This window comes from Mobula birostris, chromosome 17, assembly GCF_030028105.1.
Source record: "Mobula birostris isolate sMobBir1 chromosome 17, sMobBir1.hap1, whole genome shotgun sequence".
Classification (NCBI taxonomy): domain Eukaryota; kingdom Metazoa; phylum Chordata; class Chondrichthyes; order Myliobatiformes; family Myliobatidae; genus Mobula; species Mobula birostris.
This window is the reverse complement of record NC_092386.1, coordinates 19,513,423-19,534,974: the sequence shown is the minus strand read 5'-3', so window position 1 is coordinate 19,534,974 and position 21,552 is coordinate 19,513,423. Positions and strand designations below refer to the sequence as shown.

At 43.2% G+C, this 21,552-nt stretch overlaps 1 protein-coding gene across 9 annotated transcripts in view; it reads right to left on the bottom strand.

Moving 5' to 3' along the window:
* ppip5k2 (diphosphoinositol pentakisphosphate kinase 2) overlaps positions 1-2,605 on the bottom strand; it is a 113,581-nt gene extending 110,976 nt beyond the window's left edge. For 5 of the 9 annotated variants that reach the window (XM_072281337.1, XM_072281336.1, XM_072281335.1 and 2 more), the window contains exon 1: positions 783-1,009. The gene's annotated coding sequence lies outside the window, so the exon portion shown is untranslated. Of the gene's footprint in view, positions 1-782; positions 1,012-2,377 lie in introns of those variants that run through there. The other 4 variants (XM_072281344.1, XM_072281342.1, XM_072281343.1 and 1 more) reach the window with 2 other exon arrangements.
* Positions 2,606-21,552: the final 18,947 nt, after the last annotated feature.

Here is a 21,552-nt window from a genome sequence, read left to right as displayed (position 1 = left end):
CTTCAGCTGATTTTATCGCCTCACTCCTATCAAGTATGGATCAGACAAAGTTAATTATGCGGATGTAATATAACATTGCAGCAATAAGCTTTTTTGAAAGCTGCAAAACTAGGATCTATCCTGGGCCCAAGAAGGCAGCATGCATCATTAAGCACCCTCGCCATCCAGCACATGCCCTTTTCTCATTACAGCCATTAAAGAGGAGGAACAGAAGCCTGAAGACCCACACTCCACAAATAGCAACACTTTCTTTCCCTCCACCATCAACCGGGTCCACGAAACTCTGCACGCTACCTCGTTTTTTTTTTGCACGCTTTATTCTTGCAACGCAGTAATTCTTATACCTTGCACGATACTGCTGCCACAAAACAACAAAATTTCATGACATATGTCAGCGATGATAAATCTGATTCGGTAAACCTTGCAGGACCATTATCACTGAGAGAAGATAACATAGAGAGTGAATCGACTGCAAGTTTCCCAATGCAGCACACGGAAGGGTCAGCAATGGGGTGTATTTGTAATGCTGATACAGTTCTAAGCACTGAGTGTTGGAGCATCTGAATGCAGAGACATGTAACCTATTGAGCCGATGCTTATGCCAATTGACAGGAGCATTCACTAGTGAGGTTGGGGGTGGGGGCCGACCACCCAATCACGTGACTCGGTCTTGTCCACCCCCCCCCCGGTCACATCACGGGAGTTAGCACCGGGGCGCACATGCCTCCGCCTTCGCTCTCCCAGGGGTGGGAGCAAGGGGAAGAGGTAGGTCTCGTTCTTACCTAAAGGCCCCACGGTGCCCGTCAGTCGGCCTGCTTGTGCCACAGGGGGGCGAGTAGCAGCTTGTCTGGGAAGCCAGGTCCCCTGCGTTCCGCACGCCGAGCGCCTTCTGTCCGGTATCCGCCGCCCGCCCGCGCTCGCTCGCTCGCTCCCTTGCACGAGTACCCCAACACCAACACTGCGCTAGCTCGATGCTTCCACCCGTTCCACCGTCTAAAGCGTCCGGACAGACCTGCTTCCACTCGGTTTCGGCACTTGAAGTTCCGCTCTTGAAGTTAACCAGGCAGGTTCCGGGCAAGTGAGGAACTTTTGGCTATCTTTATTTTCTGCGTCACTCCAACCTGTTTCTCCTTTGCAGGTGGATGGCAGTTACCCAGTTCGGTTTATACAGATTCTGCAAGAGGAAATTAAGTCTTCGAAAATATCTCAAACTCAATTGTCTCTCAAAGTGCGTCGAATAAATGTCAACCTGCAAAGCTGCAGGAGTGTTTAAAACATGACAGTGCCTGTAGCAGGTCCACTCCCCCATCTCTTACCCTGGTACAACTGCATTGGGCTGCATCATGCCAAACTTAAAATTTTCACAATTTTTTGCTGTCAGTTTCCAGCTTACTCTCACCTTCACATGATCCATTCCTGGCTCTTTCTTTACCTTTCTCAGTCATTGTCAGAGCAGAGGAGATAGCCGAGCCGCCAACATCCACTTCAAATCCATAAACTCTCACAGCTACCTCAGACATCCCACCCTGCAAAAACTCATTTCAGGGAGGTAGCACCCCCACCTCCCCCGCAACACCATATACCCCTCCCCACCCGTCGACCTCCAAGGGTGTATGTAATACTTTGTTTAGTGATTTTGTCTAATCTATAAACCAAGTTGGGTATATGCAGCAAATGTGACATTAAAATATGTACTTATATCATCATGTTTATTCTATTACAACTTTAAGCAAGTCTACAGGGAGTTTGGCCTCATCACGTAGGACATCAATAGCGTAGCTCCTTAGCAGCTAGCCAGCTAGTTTAAATAACACACATCAAAGTTGCTGGTGAACGCAGCAGGCCAGGCAGCATCTGTAGGAAGAGGTACAGTCGACGTTTCAGGTCGACTGTACCTCTTCCTACAGATGCTGCCTGGCCTGCTGCGTTCACCAGCAACTTTGATGTGTGTTGCTTGAATTTCCAGCATCTGCAGAATTCCTGTTGTTTTAGTTTAAATAACGTTAGCTATGCTGTAATGACACCTGTTAAACTCACCTCAACATGTCTTTTACATTTTAACCCACCATGGGCAATAGAAAAGTCACTGTTGCAAACAGAGCAGCGAGCAACACCGTCATTATTTTTGAGGTCGACTGAAAAGCCCGCCCACAGAGAAAACTGATAGGTCTACTTAGCAGGGGTCCCCAACATTTTTTGCACCGCAGACCGGTTTAGTATTGACAATATTCTTGCGACGGGGGGGGGGGGGTGTTAATCACGACCGGAATATAGGTGATAAGTCAATAGCATCACAACATTTTAAGTAACGTTTGGATATTAAACACACACACCGCATATTTTCCCCGTATGAACATATAAAATCATTGCAACACACCAATATCGCTGAATCAGTGCGAGCCCTGGGCTTGTTTTCCTGCAACAAGACAGTCCTATCGAGGGGTGATTGGAGACAGCGATAGTCGGAGGGGGTTCCTTATATCCAGTCTATTCCGCAATTTAGTTTTCGTTGCATTCATTGCAGAAAACTCCGCTTCGCAGCGATATGATGTTGGAAACGGAAGCAACGTTTTCAGTGCTTTCGTGGCTATCTCAGGATATTTAGCCTTGACTTTGGTCCAGAATGCCGGCAGAGATGTTATGGCAAACAAACTTTTCAGCACGCCGTCATTTGCAAGCTCGAGGAGTTGATTTTCTTGCCCGCGCTGACGCGGATGACGCGCGGGTAATGACCTCGCATGCGTTCAAGCTCAACAGTGCGTGACAGGGAGTGAGGAAAGGTGCAACTGGCTCGTATCACCAAATCATATTGTTTCCTCACGGCCCGGTGGTTGGGGACCACTCTTAGCACGAAGAGAGAGCAATCAGGATGCTCGCTCTCCCTCTCCCTCTCAAAAAAATCTATTTCTGGGATATTGTATATAATTTCTGGGCATCAGGGAGGCACTATCGATATGCGGGAGACTCCCGGATCTTCCGGGAGAGGTGGGATGTCTGCTACCTCTTCTCATTGTTGCCATCAGGAAGAAGGTACAGAAGCCTGAAGGTACATATTCAGAGATTCAGAAATAGCTTCTTCCCCTCTGCCACACGATTCTGAAATATATATATTTATTTAGTGTAATTGATTTACTTAATTTTTTTCTTTCAATATTATCATGTATTACATTGTACTGCTGCTGCTAACTTAACAAATTTTATGACATATGGCAGTGATAATAAACCTGATTCTGATTCTTAAACCTGTACAACCCTAACACTGCCTTAGCGATGGAACACTACAGACCACCTCTTGCATTACCAAGTGTCTGATTGTGTCCTTTTTCTTGCACTTAGATCTTTATTTTAGTTCTCTCTCTTAGAGTCATAGAAAAGAACAGCACAGAAACAGGCCCTTCAACCCGTCTAGTCTGCGCCAAACCATTTAAACTACCTAGTCCCATCAACCTGCACCCAGACCATAGCCTAAATGGACATCGAACCCGTGAACACTACCTCACTATTTTAACTTAACTATTTAATATGCATATATGTACTTACTGTAATTGATTTACTAATTTATTTTTTCTTCTGATATTATCATGTATTGCATTGTACTGCTGCTTCTAAGTTAATAAATTTAATGACACTTGCTGGAGATAATAAATCTGATTCTGAAGAAGGAGAATGGAAATAGACAATGAACATAACTGAAGAACGTGGTGAAACGCTCACAGTACCTATTTGGAAGGACAGATACCGCTATCGGAAAATCCTCATGCAGACAATGGAAAATGAGTAGATAAGTTTTAATTAGCTGGTTAGCACACAACATTGGAGAAATTTTGACGCCTTTTTTCCTTGGCAGTGTCATGAATATTTATTTATAGGACATAGAACATAGAATAGTACAGCACAGTACAGGCCCTTTGGCCCACAATGTCGTGCCAACCCTCAAACCCTGACTCCCATATAACCCCCCACCTTAAACTCTTCCATATACCTGTCTAGTAGTCTCTTAAACTTCACTAGTGTATCTGCCTCCACCACTGACTCAGGCAGTGCATTGCACGCACCAACCACTCTCTGAGTAAGAAACCTTCCTCTAATATCCCTCTTGAACTTCCCACCTCTTACTTAAAGCCATGTCCTCTTGTATTGCGCAGTGGTGCCCTGGGAAAGAGGAGCTGGCTATCCACTCTTATCTATTCCTCTTAATATCTTGTACACCTCTATCATGTCTCCTCTCATCCTCCTTCTCGCCAAAGAGTAAAGCCCTAGCTCCCTTAATCTCTGGTCATAATCCATACTCTCTAAACCAGGCAGCATCCTGGTAAATCTCCCCTGTACCCCTTCCAATGCTCCCACATCCTTCCTATAGTGAGGTGACCAGAACTGGACACAGTACTCCAAGTGTGGCCTAACCAGAGGTTTATAGAGCTGCATCATTACATCGTGACTCTTAAACTCTTATCCCTCGACTTATGAAAGCTAACACCCCATAAGCTTTCTTAACTACCCTATCTACCTGTGAGGCAACTTTCAGGGATCTGTGGACATGTACCCCCAGATCTCTCTGCTCCTCCACACTACCAAGTATCCTGCCATTTACTTTGTACTCTGCCTTCGAGTTTGTCCTTCCGAAGTGTACCACCTCACACTTCTCCGGGTTGAACTCCATCTGCCAATTCTCAGCCCACTTCTGCATGCTATCAATGTCTCTCTGCAATCTTCGACAATTCTCTACTCTATCTACAATTGTAGGCCGTATCTCGGGTAATGATGAGTTTGAGTACAGAGAGGAAATTAAGAACCTGGTGGCATGGTGCGAAGACAATAACCTATCCCTCAACATCAGCAAGACGAAGGAATTGGTTGTTGACTTCAGAAGGAGTAGCGGACCGCACAACCCAATTTACATCGGTGGTGCACAAGTGGAACAGGTCAAAAGCTTTAAGTTCCTCGGGGTCAATATCACAAATGACCTGACTTGGTCCAACCAAGCAAAGTTCACTGCCAAGAAGGCCCACCAGCACCTTTACTTCCTGAGAACACTAAAGAAATTTGGCCTGTCCCCTAAAACCCTCACTAATTTTTATAGATGCACCATAGAAAACACTCTTCTAGGGTGCATCACAACCTGGTATGGAAGTTGTCCTGTCCAAGACCGAAAGAAGCTGCAGAAGATCGTGAACACGGTGCAGCACATCACACAAACCAGTCTTCTGTCCGTAGACTCACTTTACACCATAAGCTATCAGAGCAGTGCTGCCAGGATAATCAAAGACACGACCCACCCAGCCAACAGACTTTTCATCCCTCTTCCCTCCGGGAGAAGGTTCAGGAGCTTGAAGACTCATACGGCCAGATTTGGGAACAGCTTCTTTTCAACTGTGATAAGACTGCTGAACGGATCCTGACCCAGATCTGGGCCGTACCCTCCAAATATCCGGACCTGCCTCTCGGTTTTTTTGCACTACCTTACTTCCCATTTTTCTATTTTCTATTTATGATACATAATTTAAATTTTTAATATTTACTTATTTTAACTATTTTTAATATTTGTAATCCAGGGAGTGTGAAGTGCAGAATCAAATATCGCTGTGATGATTGTACGTTCTAGTACCAATTGTTTGGCAACAATAAAGTATAAAGTATTTCAAAGTATCTACAACACCACCAACCTTTGTGTCGTCTGCAAACTTGCCAACCCACCCTTCTACCCCCACATCCAGTTCGTTAATAAAAATCACGAAAAGTAGAGGTCCCAGAACAGATCCTTGTGGGACACCACTAGTCACAACCCTCCAATCTGAATGTACTCCCTCCACCACAACCCTCTGGCAAGCCAATTCTGAATCCACTTGGCCAAACTTCCCTGGATCCCATGCCTTCTGACTTTCTGAATAAGCCTACCATGTGGAACCTTGTCAAATGCCTTACTAAAATCCATGTAGATCACATCCACTGCACTACCCTCATATATATGCCTGGTCACCGCCTCAAAGAACTCTATCAGGCTTGTTAGACACAATCTGCCCTTCACAAAGCCATGCTGACTGTCCCTGATCAGACCATGATTCTCTAAATGTCCATAGATCCTATCTCTAAGAATCTTTTCCAACAGCTTTCCCACTACAGACTTAAGGCTGACTGGTCGGTAATTACCCAGACTATCCCTACTACCTTTTTTGAACAAGGGGCCAACATTCGCCTCCCTCCAATCCTCCGGTACCATTCCTGTGGACAACGAGGACATAAAGATCCTAGCCAGAGGCTCAGCAATCTCTTTTCTCGCCTCGTGGAACAGCCTGGGGAATATTCCGTCAGGCCCTCGGGAGTTATCCACCCTAATGTATTTTAACAACTCCAACACCTCCTCTTCCTTAATACCAACATGCTCCAGAACATGAACCTCACTCATATTGTCCTCACCATCATCAAGTTTCCTCTCATTGGTGAATACCGAAGAGAAGTATTCATTGAGGACCTCGCTCACTTCCACAGCCTCCAGGCACATCTTCCCACCTTTATCTCTAATCGGCCCTACCTTCACTCCTGTCATCCTTTTTTTCTTCACATAATTGAAGAATGCCTTGGGGTTTTCCTTTACCCTACTCGCCAAGGCCTTCTCATGCCCCCTTCTTGCTCTTCTCACCCCTTCTTAAGCTCCTTTCTTGATTCCCTATATTCCTGAATAGACCCATCTGATCTTTGCTTCCTAAACCTCATGTATGCTGCCTTCTTCCTCCTGACTAGATTTTCCACCTCACTTGTCACTCATGGTTTCTTCACCCTACCATTCTTTATCTTCCTCACCGGGACAAATTTATCCCTAACATCCTGCAAGAGATCCCTAAATATCGACCACATGTCCATAGTACATTTCCCTGCAAAAACATCATCCCAATTCACACCTGCAAATTCTAGCCTTATAGTCTCATAATTTGCCCTTCCCCAATTAAAAATGTTCCTGTCCTCTCTGATTCTATCCTTTTCCATGATAATGCCAAAGACCAGGGAGCGATGGTCACTGTCCCCCAGATGCTCACCCACTGAGAGATCTGTGACCTGACTCGGTTCATTACCTAATACTAGATCTAGTACGGCATTCCCCCTAGTCAGCCTGTCAACATACTGTGACAGGAATTCGTCCTGGACACACTTAACAAACTCTGCCCCATCTAAACATTTGGAACTAATCAGGTGCCAATCAATATCAGGGAAGTTAAAGTCACCCATGATAACAACCCTGTTATTTTTGCACCTTTCCAAAATCTACCTCCCAATCTGCTCCTCTGTATCTCTGCTGCTACCAGGGGGCCTATAGAATACTCCCAATAGAGTAACTGCTCCCTTCCTGTTCCTGACTTCCACCCATACTGACTCAAAAGAGGATCCTGCTACATTACCCACCCTTTCTGTAGCTGTAATAGTATCCCTGACTATTGTAGCTGTAATATTTATATTTCACTGGGACTGGGGTTTCAGGTAAAAGTGTTTCAGTACTGTGAGTAAACAAAGTGAAGCAAACTGGATTGGTTATGCAACAATGAGCTCCAGTGATTACATGCGCCACATTATAGGCTAATATATATCTAAGCTGGACATTGGTGTAGTGGTGTCAGCATTGGACTTCAAGGAAAATGGTTCAAATCCAGCCATCTCCGTGCACGCTTTCCATCTGTGCTGGGTTGAGTGTTGAGCTAGCAACTTGGTCTTGTAAAAACAGGCGAATGCTAAGGAAACGGCAAGAAATGCCACCCACTGCACCACAAGGGTTGAAAAGAAACAACCACCATATATAACGGACCTTTATTTATATAATATTGTTTTGTTTGTTATAGTTTAAAATATTTTGTCAATACAATTTCAATTTAAGTTTATACTGGTATGAGCTAAATTATTACTTCCTGGCAAGCAGTAAATTTGCATGGGTGTGTCAGTATTCCAACAAGTAACTGTCCTACTTCCCCTCAAAGGAACATTCAAACTATTATCTGCTGTGTTTACCCAAATCATATTTACCCTAGGTGTGTTTACTTATTGGAAATGGCCATTTCATTATTATTCCCATGCATTGTAAGGTTATATTACTGTTAATAACAGCTAACTTGTTATGAGCCTACGATGAGAGGGTTACACCAGCTTGAGCTGAGAGAAATGAAAGCAATAAATAAATAAATACATAATCTCTGAATGGTTCAGTGATGGGGCGAGTGAAGTTATCCCCTCTGGTTCAAGAGCCTGATGGCTGAAGGGTAATAACTGTTCCTGAACCTGGTTGTGTGGGTTCCTGTACCTTCTTCCTGATGGCAGCAGCAAGAAGAGAGCATTGGCTGGTGCAGGGAGGACTTTATTCATCATGACTGGGCCGTATCCATACCCCTGCCATCCATGTATCTATACAAATTTCTCTTAAATGTTGAAATCACCCATGTCCACCACTTCCACTGGCAACTCGTTCCACACTCCACCACCCTCTGACTGAAGAAGTTCTCCCTCATGTTCCCCTTCAACATTTCACCTTTCATCCTTACCCTACAACCTCTGGATCTAGTCTCACCCAACCTCAGGGTAAAAGACCTGCTAGCGTTTACCCTGTCTATACCCCCTCATAATATTGTATTCCTCTATAAAATCTCCCCTGATTTTCCTACACTCAAGGGAATAAAGTCCTAACCTGTTCCATTTTTCCCTATAACTCAGGTCCTGGCGATATGCTTGTAAGTTTTCTCTGCATTGACATCTTTCCTGTAGGTGACTAGAACTGCACACAATACTCCAAATCAGACCTCATCAATGTCTTGTACAACTTCAACATAACATCCTAACTCCTGTACTCAATACTTTGATTTATCAAAGGTACATATCATTTCAGAGAAATGTATGCAATATATATTGTGAAATTCTTTTTCTTCACAACCATCCACGAAAACAGAGGAGTGCCCCAAAGAATGAATGACAGTTAAATGTTAGAATCCCAAAGCTCCCCCTCCCACGCGTACGCAGCAGTATGAAGGCCAATGAGCTTTCTTTACGACTCTACCTATCTGTGACACCACTTACAAGGAATTATGGATCTGTATTCCCACATCCACTGCCATTCTCTGGCCTCTCTCATGAAGCCAATGTCTAATCCAATTTACTACCTCATCTTAAATGCCAAGCAGCTGAAACCTTTTGACCAACTTCCCACGTTGACCCTTTCGCAATGCTTTTCTTAAGTCCGTGTAGGCAACATCTCCGGCTTGCTTTCATCAACTTTCCTAGTAACTTCCTCGAAAAACTCCTTAAGATTGGTTAGACATGATATCCCTAATCACTCCCTGTCTATCCAAATATCCGGCCCCTAGAATATCTTCCAATAACTTATCTATTACTGACGTCAGGCTCACTGGCACCTCACCTGTGGCTAAGGACATTTTAAATATCTCTGCTAAGGTCCCTGCAATTTCTGCCTCCCACAGGGTCACATTTTATGTGTGTGTTGCTCAAGATTTCCAGTATCTGCAGGGTTTCTTGTTTTTAAATAAATATCAAGGTAGTATGTGGTGACATATATGTACTTTGAACTTTAATTCACTGCTCCTTTTTGTCTGTATCAGAACTGGCCACTTCTGTTTGTCATCGCCCTATTTTCTTTCACTTTCTTTGTACAGACTGATCTGCTGGGCCAACATTACACATACCGTACAACAAAAGCAACACATTTACGTACACAATGGCAGGACTAGTAGATGGCTCCCTTGCAGCATCAAGACCAAAATTCAATCCTGACATCAGGCAGTGTCTTGTTGGGAGGGTGAACATTCTCTCTCTGACTGCATAGGTTTCAGTTCCTCTCTCTTCATTAGAGCCGAGAAAGACAGAAACAAGTTAGCAGAGGAAGTGGGAGAAGGTGATAGTAGAATAAAGAGAAGTTCTCCAAAGGATGAAATGATGTAGTGGTAAGGGGTCAGCCAAGCTCCTTTCTCATAAAGTCATAGCGAGAGCATGAAAACTCATCCTTTGGCCGCTAAATGTATGGTGAGCATGCACGTCCATGTAGCAGTTGAAAACATACCAAAACCACTGAGAGACTAAGCCAGAGTACTTGGCACTGTATGACGTGCTTCTGAATAATGGATTTCCAAATGGTAAAAAGGCATATTCAATTGTTTATTATGAAACCAGCAAAGATTAACACTCTTGTAGTGATTAAAAAAACTAACAAAACTAAATTAGCAATATAGTTAGTGTTCAAATCAGCACAGCTAGGCATTCTAATAGGCAATATAACTAAGCATAATTAGTGGTCAAACTAAATTAATGTTCCAATTAGCAAAGTTAGCATATTAAAGTGAAGTTAACATAACTAAGCATTACAATTGGTGGTCAACAACTACAAAAAATCATTCCGTGGTTGCCTCTAATTCACCTAACAACTAACTAACCCCAAATGTGAATACATAACTACACTCATTTGCTTCTACCATGCCTCAACCCACGTGATAGATTACCATAATACACGTGCTACAAAATACTGAAAAATAGATACATTGCTCCTACATCCCAGTCCCTAATTATTACACCATAATAATTACAACTACATACTACAAAAATAGGAGACATGAAATCTTCATGGACAAACCTCTTAACATTTATACAAATGTCCTCTTTCTCCTTTCAGTCAAGTCATGTAACAGTCATCTATACCAGAGGTTACTAGCACTTAGTCCAGTATAGTGTGATCTTTACCACCACTATCTGTCAAGTCAAAATCATGAAGCTTCCAGAGCTATAGCTCCTTAAAGCTCTGCTTCCTGTAGAAAATAGATCTTGGTTATAGGCCTGTCCAGACAGTGAGTCTTGGTGAAGATGTACACCTGCCGCACAAATCCTCTTCTGTCTGGAAAGACTTCAATGACTCTTACCATGATCCATGAGTTTTGAGAATCTGCGTCATCAACTATAAGCACAAAGTCTTCTAAGAGGAAATTGTGTTTTATATTTGACCGTTTCTGATGTACCTGTAAATACTTCTTGGCCCACTGTTTCCAAAACAAGTTTGATTTGTATTGGACATGCTTCCATCTACGAAGAGCATAAATGTCTTCCTTTTGGAACTCCCTTGGTGATAAGGATGGTGAGGTCTTCAAAAGCAACAGATAGTTGGGTGTAAGTGCTTCCAAGTCATTAGGATGGGAGAATGCTTTAGTAATTGGATGACCATTGATAATAGCCTCTAGTTCACAAAGGACTATGTGTGAAAACCCTCTTCATCAAGATTCTTCACCTTCATGGTGGAATTGAGGACCTTTTGCACAGACCTGACAACCTCTCCCATTTTCCTCCATGTTATGAACCAGCTGGGGGGGGGGGGGTAAAAATCCACCTAATTCCTTTTTAAAAAGGACATCACTGATCCATGAATGATTACACTTCTGAAAGGCTTCTTGCAACTCACACTCAGCTCCAATAAAGTTTGTCTCATTATCAGAGTGTAGCTCCCAAACCTGTCCTTGCTGTAAAAGGTCGAAGTGCATTTACAAAGGAATCTGTGTCTAAAGAAGATGCCACTTCAGTGTGAACAGATCATAGAGCTTGATGGGTAAATATGACCTCATGCATCTTCACAGTACTCCTTCCGGTCTTTACCTCAAAAGGTCCAAAGTAGAATGCTCCTGCACATGTAAGCAGAGGATCAGGTGGAGAGACCCTGTTCCAGAGGTAGATCTGCCATGTGCTGGCATCCTGGAGCTGCGTGCAACCATTGACAAACAAAACCATTAGGATTTTTCTGATAGCTATACTAGCACCAGGAATACAATATTTGTGGCGTAACCTGGATAATGTGTTTCTGGCCACTACGTACTACCTCTTGATGCACTTGCCTCAGAATTAAATCTGAGATATGATGATCCTTTGCCAATATAATAGGATGCTTAAACTCTTCAGGCACGGCTGCCCTACTAAGCTGTCCTCTAACTCTCAGGGCACCATCTTCAGTACTCGATCGAGCTTGAAAACATTGCTGTTCTTTTTCACACTTTCTCTACTTTGCAAACTTGAGAATTAATCTAGAAATCTTTCTTTGGCAAAACCCAATGATCTCCATGTCAACCTTTCTGAGCTCCTCCACTCAGATCTGACCCTTGGCCTTCTCAATGCAACACTCACAACATGCTGGAGGAACTCAGCAGGTCGGGCAGCAGCCATGGAAAAGATCGGTCGACGTTGCGGGCCGGAACCCTTCGTCAGGACTGTAGAGGGAAGGGGCAGAGGCCCTATAAAGAAGGTGGGGGGGAGGGTGGGAAGGAGAAGGCTGGAAGGTTCCAGGTGAAAAACCAGTAACGGGAAAGATAAAGGGGTGGGGGAAGGAAGGCAGGGAGGTGATAGGCAGGAAAGGTGAAGGAAGAATAGGGGAAAACAGAATGGGTAGTAGAAGGAGGCGGAACCATGAGGGAGGTGATAGGCATCTGGGGGAGGGGGCAGAGTGACATAGGGATAGGGGAAGGGAGGGGGAGGGAATTACTGGAAGTTGGAGAATTCTATGTTCATACCAAGGGACTGGAGACTACCTAGAAGGTATATGAGGTGTTGCTCCTCCAACCTGAGTTTAGCCTCATCATGGCAGTAGAGAAGGCCACGTATGGACATATCTGAATGGGAGTGAGAAGCAGAGTTGAAGTGGGTGGCTACCGGGAGATCCTGTCTGTTGTGGTGGACGGGCTGCCGGTGCTCCCAGTGCAGCCTCCTCTACATCGGTGAAACCCAACGCAGATTGGGGGACCACTTTGTCGAGCACCTCCACTCCGTCTGCCACAATAGACAGGATCTCCCAGTATCCACCCACTTCAACAATGCTTCCCACTCCCATTCAGATATGTCCATACATGGCCTCCTCTACTGCCATGATGAGGTTAAACTCAGGTTGGAGGAGCAACACCTCATATACCATCTAGGTAGTCTCCAGTCCCTTGGTATGAATATAAAATTCTCCAACTTCTGGTAATTCTTTCTCCCTCCCTTCCCCTATCCCTATGTCACTCTGCCCCCTCCCCCAGTTGCCTATCACCTCCCTCATGGTTCCGCCTCCTTCTACTACCCATTCTGTTTTCCCCTGTTCTTTCTTCACCTTTCCTGCCTATCACCTCCCTGCCTCCCTTCCCCCACCCCTTTATCTTTCCCCTTACTGGTTTTTCACCTGGAACCTACCAGCCTTCTCCTTCCCACCCTCCCCCCACCTTCTTTATAGGGCCTCTGCCCTTCCCCCTACAGTCCTGACGAAGGGTTCTGGCCCGAAACATCGACCGATCTTTTCCACGGATGCTGCCCGACCTGCTGAGTTCCTCCAGTGTGTTCTGAGTGTTGCTTTGACCCCAGCATCTGCAGATTATTTTGTGTTGGCCTTCTCAATCTTTCTCTCCCAAGAATACCCTTGTCGTTCTTCATCCAAGTCAAACTGAGCAAGACTGATGTTCAATTGCTTCCTTTTAAGAAACAAGAACAAGTTCTTAAATCAAAGATTCTGATCACTTCTCAGCCTTTTGGCTAAGATCAAAAAAAGTAAAGAATCCATGTCTTCCTCAAACAGGTCCAAGACGAGAAGTGATAGGTTAAATGTGTTACTGTGTCCACCTCCTCTTCAACCTGCATGGCATTCATTGTAACATTCCTCTTACTTTTCAGAATATCTGGCAGAAGTTTTCCAGAACTATCGGGATTCACAATCCATTCCCTTACAGGTTGAAGAAGATACCGGGCCCTGACACCCGTGTCTCATTCTTCAGGAATGCTTTCACCTTCAACTCTCTAGAGGCCACATCTACTGGGTTGCTTGAAGTATTTACATACCTCCATTGAGATGCTTGTGAGATCTTAAGAGTTACTGAAGCTCTGCAACAAAGGTTCAGAACCTGGAAGTTTCATTCTTAATGTACTTCAACACAGAAGTACTATCAGTCCAAAGTACTGAGTCAAGAAACCACATATGCAGCTCCTTCCTCCACAATGTGTCCATGCAGTTTGCCATCATGACAGCAGTGACCTCTATATGAGGCATGGAAGCTGATTTCAATGGAGCCACCCTGGATTTTCCCTTGATAAGAGCACTGTGCACCTGAGAACGTGTGGTGTGCAACAATGGGCACATCACTGTACCATAGCTGTCTTTGCTTGCGTCTGTAAGGTGGTGTATCTGTGCAGCAGTAATTTCTCCAAAATCCAGGGGTTTCAAACATCTAACAATCTTGAAGTCTTACAGCTAGCAGAGTTCTTCTAGCCAGCTTGTCCACATATGAGCTGTGACAGTCTACCATATCATGGCTGTGGTCACTTTCAGACCTCAACAGATCGGCATCTTCTGCTGGTACTTTAACCTGATGAAACATTGGTTCAATATCTGCCAGGATCACCACTGGTTCTTTTCTGAATCTGGTTTTGACTTCAGTAAGTGAGCTAGTAAGATCTGACACTTGTAAAAGCTGAGCATTAAGTGATACTCCTTGAAGAGTCTTTCCACAGCCAAACGCAACATGAAGTTTCCCTTTTTTGGAGTGATAGGCACCATGATGTAAAATATACCAAACTTTCCCATAACTGTGTTCCAGGTCCTCTGCTGGCACTCTTTTGGCATAACCTTCGGAGATGACATCCTTCATGAAAGCTGTTTAGTCAGTGTGAAATGACAAATCCTTAAACCTCTTTGTTAGATTTAGAGCACACTGTTTGGCAAACTTCCAATGATTTGGCATGTTGACCTCTTTCTTTCTCAAAGGTAAACTACTCTGGTAGTGGCCATCCACTGGTTTTGCAGAATTCATAACTAGCTCCATGATCTTGAAATCTTCTTTTGACAAACCAACTTGTTCATCCTGACTACATTCAGGGAAGTCTACCTTGAACCGCCGCTGCCAAAGTTCAACCAAGTTCAAAACTGAGATCCTGTTAACAGTCAGCTCTAGCTGTGCACAATCTGTTCCACCACCATGGTCCATTCACAGTCCAATCCAACATTGTTCTAATTGCACAGGGTCCATCATTAACACTGCAAATCACTTGCAATGGCTCCAATGCTTTAGACATACTTGTCCCTATCAGAAGCTCAATTTCTGAATCAACCTCTGGCAAATGGACATGTTTCACATGAGACCATCCCTGTAATGCCCTCTGTTGTGGAATGTTCCTTTTGTGGACAGACATACTTTCCTGCATATTGATGTTAGGTAGTTCATAATAGTTTTCAACACCGAAGCTAGCCACCTCCAATCCTGAAACAATGTAGCTACTCACGATCTTCTCTTGACCCATGGTATGGGAGTGAATGCATGTCCTTTTTCCTGTTATGTTGAGCTTGTTCATGAGGCCCACTGTGCAGAACACTGCTGTATTTCCTTGATCTAGGAAAGCATAAGTAACCCCTGTCTTGTTACCCTTCTAAGATTTCACTTGTGCTGGAACTACAGGAAGTCTACAGACATGATCGGCAGCCTCTGTAAGGCTATTAGATAGCAGAGCACTACTCACTGCTGCGTCTGATTCTTTCACAACTTGTTTTGATTCTGTACCCTTTTCGTTAGAGTGACTATGATGCTTCCCAGGGCGTCCAGTACCTTGCATGAAAGACATGTACTACACTTCTTAAATGGCATGACAACAGCATCTAAGAAAAAGACTGTAGTCTTGAAGAGCTTTCACATCTTCTCCTGCTGCTATGTCTTTTGGGTCTTCAGATTTGATAGGTACCCAAGAAAGAGCCTTTTGCATGTAAATGGATACAGTTTTCTGCTCATTATGATCAAGTTCCTTAGTAAAGCCTTAGCTTTTAGATATCCTTTCTGAGAGTCAACATGCTGGCAACTCCTGATAAGTTCTCTAGGGCGACCTCTAGTGTACTATTCAAGGAAATAGAGGCATTCGCCATAGCTATTGGTCTTGCCTTCAATGCTGTTTTCAGAGCCCTCATGAATGCATGACAGAGCGAGACAGGCAAAGATGAAATGCTTTGCTGTTGTACCAATAAGATTGTTATTTCATTTTGCTTCCTCAGAATATCATTAGTACTATTTTCATCTCTGTCATCTAAAAGAAGAGTGTTGCCATGCTGTAGGTTAAGACCTCATGAGCACTTTTAGCTGTCGGATAGGACAAAGATTCATAGTGCCTCCTTAGTGCAAACTGAGAATAAATACTCTAAACTACCACTTGGGGGGTTCTTGTTCATGTTTCATGGACACTTGAGGAACGAATAAATCACCATTGACATTGCAAGCAACACACATCAAAGTTGCTGGTGAATGCAGCAGCCAGGCAGCATCTCTAGGAAGAGGTACAGTCGACGTTTCAGGCGGGGAAGGCTCTCGACCATTGACACTGGATGTTTTTGTTTTCCTTTGTGCTTTTTCAATATAAGATCTCACACCACCGGACTGTCCTGCTGGAGCACTTTCCCCAGTTGCCACACTTGAAGCCCTTAGCACGTTAACTTTGGACATTTATGTGGCAATTTCTTCCTCCAGCCAGAACTGTTCCTTCTTTTTCCATTGCTGTTCCAAGAGGAACTGCTCTTACTCTTCCATTGAACGTTCGTCCTTCAATAATCGTTGACATGCGATTAATGCAGCTAAATGAGCTTCTGTTTTAAAGCATGCAGAAGAGGTAATAGATACAGAAGATTTTCTTCCCGCAACAGAACTTCAAGCACCAGCATTAGACATACTGTCACAACCGCTGGACTAAGTGTGTACATGTAGGAGTGGACTATGTTGAAAAATAAATGTGCTAGGTTTTCTAAAATTGACTCCTTCTATCTTAGGCCACAAACTCATCAATCATCCCTCGTACAAGGACTACACTTCATCATAACAAGCACCCATGAAGAGGCTCTTAACTTCTCTACCAGATAATACCAGGACTAGTTTGATGGAAATGATCTAGAGATCCAGAGTTTATAACACAAATGCAAGGGATTTCCCGATTGGAAATTCCACCACATCATAATAGAAAATAGCTCTACAGTCTCCTAAGGGCTGGTGTTCATCAAAAAACTTGTAACTTAAAGAAGGTAGAAAGAATGAAGGAGATCTATCAACAATAGGAACTACATGTTCTTTCTTTAATGCTGTCAAGATCATTTGCCACACAAACATTCAGGTGAGAACCAATAATGAAGGAGAGCTCATCAATAGAAGTCAGTGCAAGCAATAAAGAGCATTTCCGGGAGCTGCTCATCCAGTACCATGTCCTTGATGCAAGCACACTTGGCTCCATCCCACAGTAAACTCTTTGGTCCATTCCAGATGTCTCCGCAGTAAGACAAGAGGTGAAAGAAAGCAAGCAATTAGACCAAATGGTATCCCTGCTAACATTCTAAAACTTGGTGGTAAGGCTGTGAGGTACACTGCTGTATTTGCTATGTATGGGAAGAGGAGGACTTCCCAGAGGACCTCATGGATTTCATAGTTATAGTCATCTTCCATAAACAAAACCATTTTCTATAAAAACAAATGAAAAATCTTCTCTCTGTTAAATCTTTTATCTGATATTTTAAATTCCTGGTGTTTAATCCCTGGAACCATTTGCTAATTGAACATTTATCCTATCTACATCCATTATAATGTTATTTATTTCTAAAATCTCCTTTCAACCTTTTTGACTCAAGGATGGACAACCCGAGCTTCTCCAATCTGTTCTTTACCTGATATCCCTCAAACTTAGAACTGTTTTTGTCAATCTTATTTATTGAGATAGAGCACAGAATAGGCTGTTCCAGCTCTTCAAGCTGTACAGCCCAGCAACTCCGAATTTACCACAGGCTAATCATGAGACAATTTAGAATGACCGATTAAGCTACCAACCGGTAGGTCTTTGGACTGTGAGAGGAAAGCGGAGCGCACAAAGGAAACCCACACAGTCACAGGGAGGATGTACAGTGGGGGGAATTGAAACAGGGTCGCTGGTACTGTAAGGTGTTGTATCAACCACTACACTACTGTGCCTCTTCTCATGGTCCAGAATCTTATTTGCTTTACTCACTGCTCTTTCAACTTGTCCTGCCATCCTCCCACAAGAGCCGCTTTTAAGTCGTTTTGATTGCAGCATTTTCTAGTCTCAAACTACTTCACATAATTGCTGCCACTATATCAGTGGGGTTAGCAGCTGCCTGAGGGATGCCTGAGGCAGATAATACATCGAGCAGCCTGCCTTGCATGTTGTTCTCGATGATTCATTATTTTCCCTTCATAATGTTCTCTGGCTAGATCTATGCTCAATTGTTATTCCCATTTCCTTAGGCAAATCCAATGATGTGTCTACAATAGTATTCTGTTGCTTCTGGAATCTTTAGCCTTCTTCTATTGTCTGTATGCTTCCCCTTTGTGAATCTATTGTATTTTGATAACAGACATCTGTATCTACCATTAATCTTTTCAGCCCCTCCACTATCCCCAATTTGTTTGTTGTTCTTAAAACAATTAAGCTAATATCATTGCCTTGTATACTTGCTGCAAAGTACATACATCTCCCTGGCCATCATCTGAAGCAACGCCAGTCTGTTTACAAGTGTGGTGCTGTATTTGATCCTGGAATGAGTTTCCAAGTATATATCTCTTCCATTAGCCAGGTACCTCCTCCACCACCCAGCTCCACAATGATCACCACAATTTATCACCTTCCGAAATGCTTAAGTCTGGAGTCCCATCTGCTGCCATGTTTAAACAAGTCATTCAAAATCCCCTGTACCCATATTTCAGCCTGAAACATCTACACTTCACTCCTCTCCATAGATGCTGCCTGACCTGCTGAGTTCTTCCAGCATTTTGTGTGTTACTCTGGATTTCCAGCAACTGCGGAATCTCTTGTGTTTACTTGTATTCTAATTTGGATTGTGTTCTGTTCACCCATGGTCCCTGCGCTTGCTGGCATACACTGACTCTTAGTTAAGCAGCTCTTCAATTTTAGAAATCTCATCCCATATTTTCAAATCCTTCCATGGCCTCCTCCCACCTTCTCTTAGTTATCTTCTTATGATTCTGCAATCTTAAAAATAATCTGAAGTGGCTTCCAATTTTGCTTCTTGTGGATCCCAAACTTGTTGATCAAAGGCAGCTAAAGCTTAAGTATCTCAGGCGTAAGGTCTGGAATTTCTTTCATAAAATCTTTAGTGCCCTTGTCATTAATGTGCTTTCATTTAATCTTCTACATTCGGTGACTAGAAATGTTAGGTTTTTGTGCTAATACTTCTGCAAATTGCCCCAGAACATATTGATACTTGTATTGGAGTATTATTGTCACATGTTCCAAGATCCAGTGAAAAGACTGTCTTGCATACTGTTCACACAGATCAATTCATTACATGTGCATTGACGTAGAACAACAACAATGCAGAATAATGTATAATTTCTACAAAAAAAGTTGTGTGCAGGTAAACAAAGTTGTGTGCAAGATCATAATGAGGTAGATAGTGAGGTCAGGAATCCATCTTCTTGTACTAGAGATTTAGCAGCAGGGTAGAAGCAGGTATTTCATCACTGTGGATGTAAGTGCTACTGAACGAGTCATTGAGGCTGGTTACCATGTTTTCTGAGGCACCAGTATAAATGAGGCCTGCTTGAAGCAGGTGGGCACCTCAGACTGCCATACCAAGAGGTTAAAGGTCTCAGAGAACACTCCTACTAGTTGATCAGCTCAGGTCTTTAGTACTTGGCCAGGTACCCTATCTGCGCTGGATGCTTTCTGTGGGTTCACCCTCCTGAAGGATGCTCTCACATTGGCCTCAGAGGCTGAAATCACATCATCATCAGAGGCTGTGGGAATGTGTCATGATTCCTCTATGTTTTGACAGTCAAAGCGAGCATAGAAGGCATTGACCTCTTCTGAAAGAGTTGACAGAGGCATGCCAAGTGTCTTTACCCTTTTGAGGAAGTAAAGGCTTTCTTGGCCATGGTGCTCACATGGCTGGAGCAAGACAGGGTATTCGTGATGTTCACTCATAGGAACTGTTGATGTAGACAAGAACATGTGCACAGACCCCCTCCTCTTTCCTGAAGTCAATGACCAGCTTTTTCTGTGGACATCGTTGTCGTGACACCATGTCACTTAGCCCTTTGTCTCCTCCCTGTACTCTGACTCAGCATTGAGATACAACCCATTAAGGTGGTACATCTGCAAATTTACAGATGGAGTTAGAGCAGAATCTGGCCATGCAGTTATAACTGTATAGAAAGTAGGGTAAGGGGCTGAGAATGAAACCTTGTGGAGCACTAGGGTTTGGAATAATGGTGCTGCAGGCTTTGCTTTTTAAGAAAGATGTGAAATGGAGGGAGTGCGAAAGAAGTTTACTGGAATGGTCCTAATGAAGAGAAAGTTTAGATAGACTGGATTAACTGGTGCTGCTCTCCTTAGAACAGAGGAGTTTTCAAAGGAGTTCTGAAAGAGGTTTTTAAGATTGTGATAAACAGAAAATAGATACCTCATTGAAAGTAGGCACATATATAACTGCAATTTAATACTTAAGAAATTTAATCTGGAACATTTCTTCTAATTTCACTCATCTTTGTATTACTTTCTTTGAAACAAATTTTCTTAAAAGAAATTCATTTATAATTGCTCTGAAGTTGAGGAAGAGGTTAATACATGGATTCACAGAAAGAATGGAAAAAGTCATTTGGCTTATTGAATCTATAATTGCTCTCTACAAGAGAAATCCAACTAATCACACTTCCTGCCATCTGCCTGTGGGTCTGCAAATTCTTTTTAAGTACTTTTCCAGGTCTCCTGGAAAGCCAAGATTAAATCTGCCTCGACAACTACCTCTGGAAATGCATTCCAGCCCTAAATACTTCATGCCAAAAACAAAGAACTTCCTTTAAATAATTTTTTGGCACTCTGGATCTCCACACTTCCAAAGGGAACAAGTTTGCTCTCTCTCTCCTGTCACTTTCTAAAATACCTCTCTGGGTCCCCTTCGGGAAAATGGGAAAATAAGCTTGATTTCTCCAGTCTATCTACATATCTTAAATCCCTCTTCTGCACCCACTGCAAGTCTTTCACATTTTTCCTAGTTTATGAATACTGATCTATGGCCACCCAGTAAATGTGAATGAGCTCCCACAGTGTTATTAAATTCAAACAGGAAGCAGTATTGCAAAGAAACTGTTGGATGTAACTTCCCTACAGTAGATAGATACCTATGTCTTTTTAGAACACAGGCTGCTAGTTTCACCACAGGAGGCCACTTTACAGGGTTGCTTTGGAAACTGACAAGCAATTGGTTCTATTAATAATTGTGCAGTGCTACTCTATCAAACACTGTAACAGCCACTGATACCTTAAGCTTATCAACGCCAGCCATTGAGCGCAAGACATTCTGGTTCTGTTCCAATGTAACTAAGCAGGGGAAGGTGATGAATAAATGTCCATGTTAAGTGGCTCTGATCAACACCATTCATTAAAATACTGCAGAAGTGTAGTAACTATATCAAGTGATTCTGTGTATTTTCCACCTTAAGAGCAAAATCAGCTTGTGAACACCTGTAAACATGGGAACTATTTGTAGGCTGGGGCAGCCAATATGTAGAGCAACAACCACAA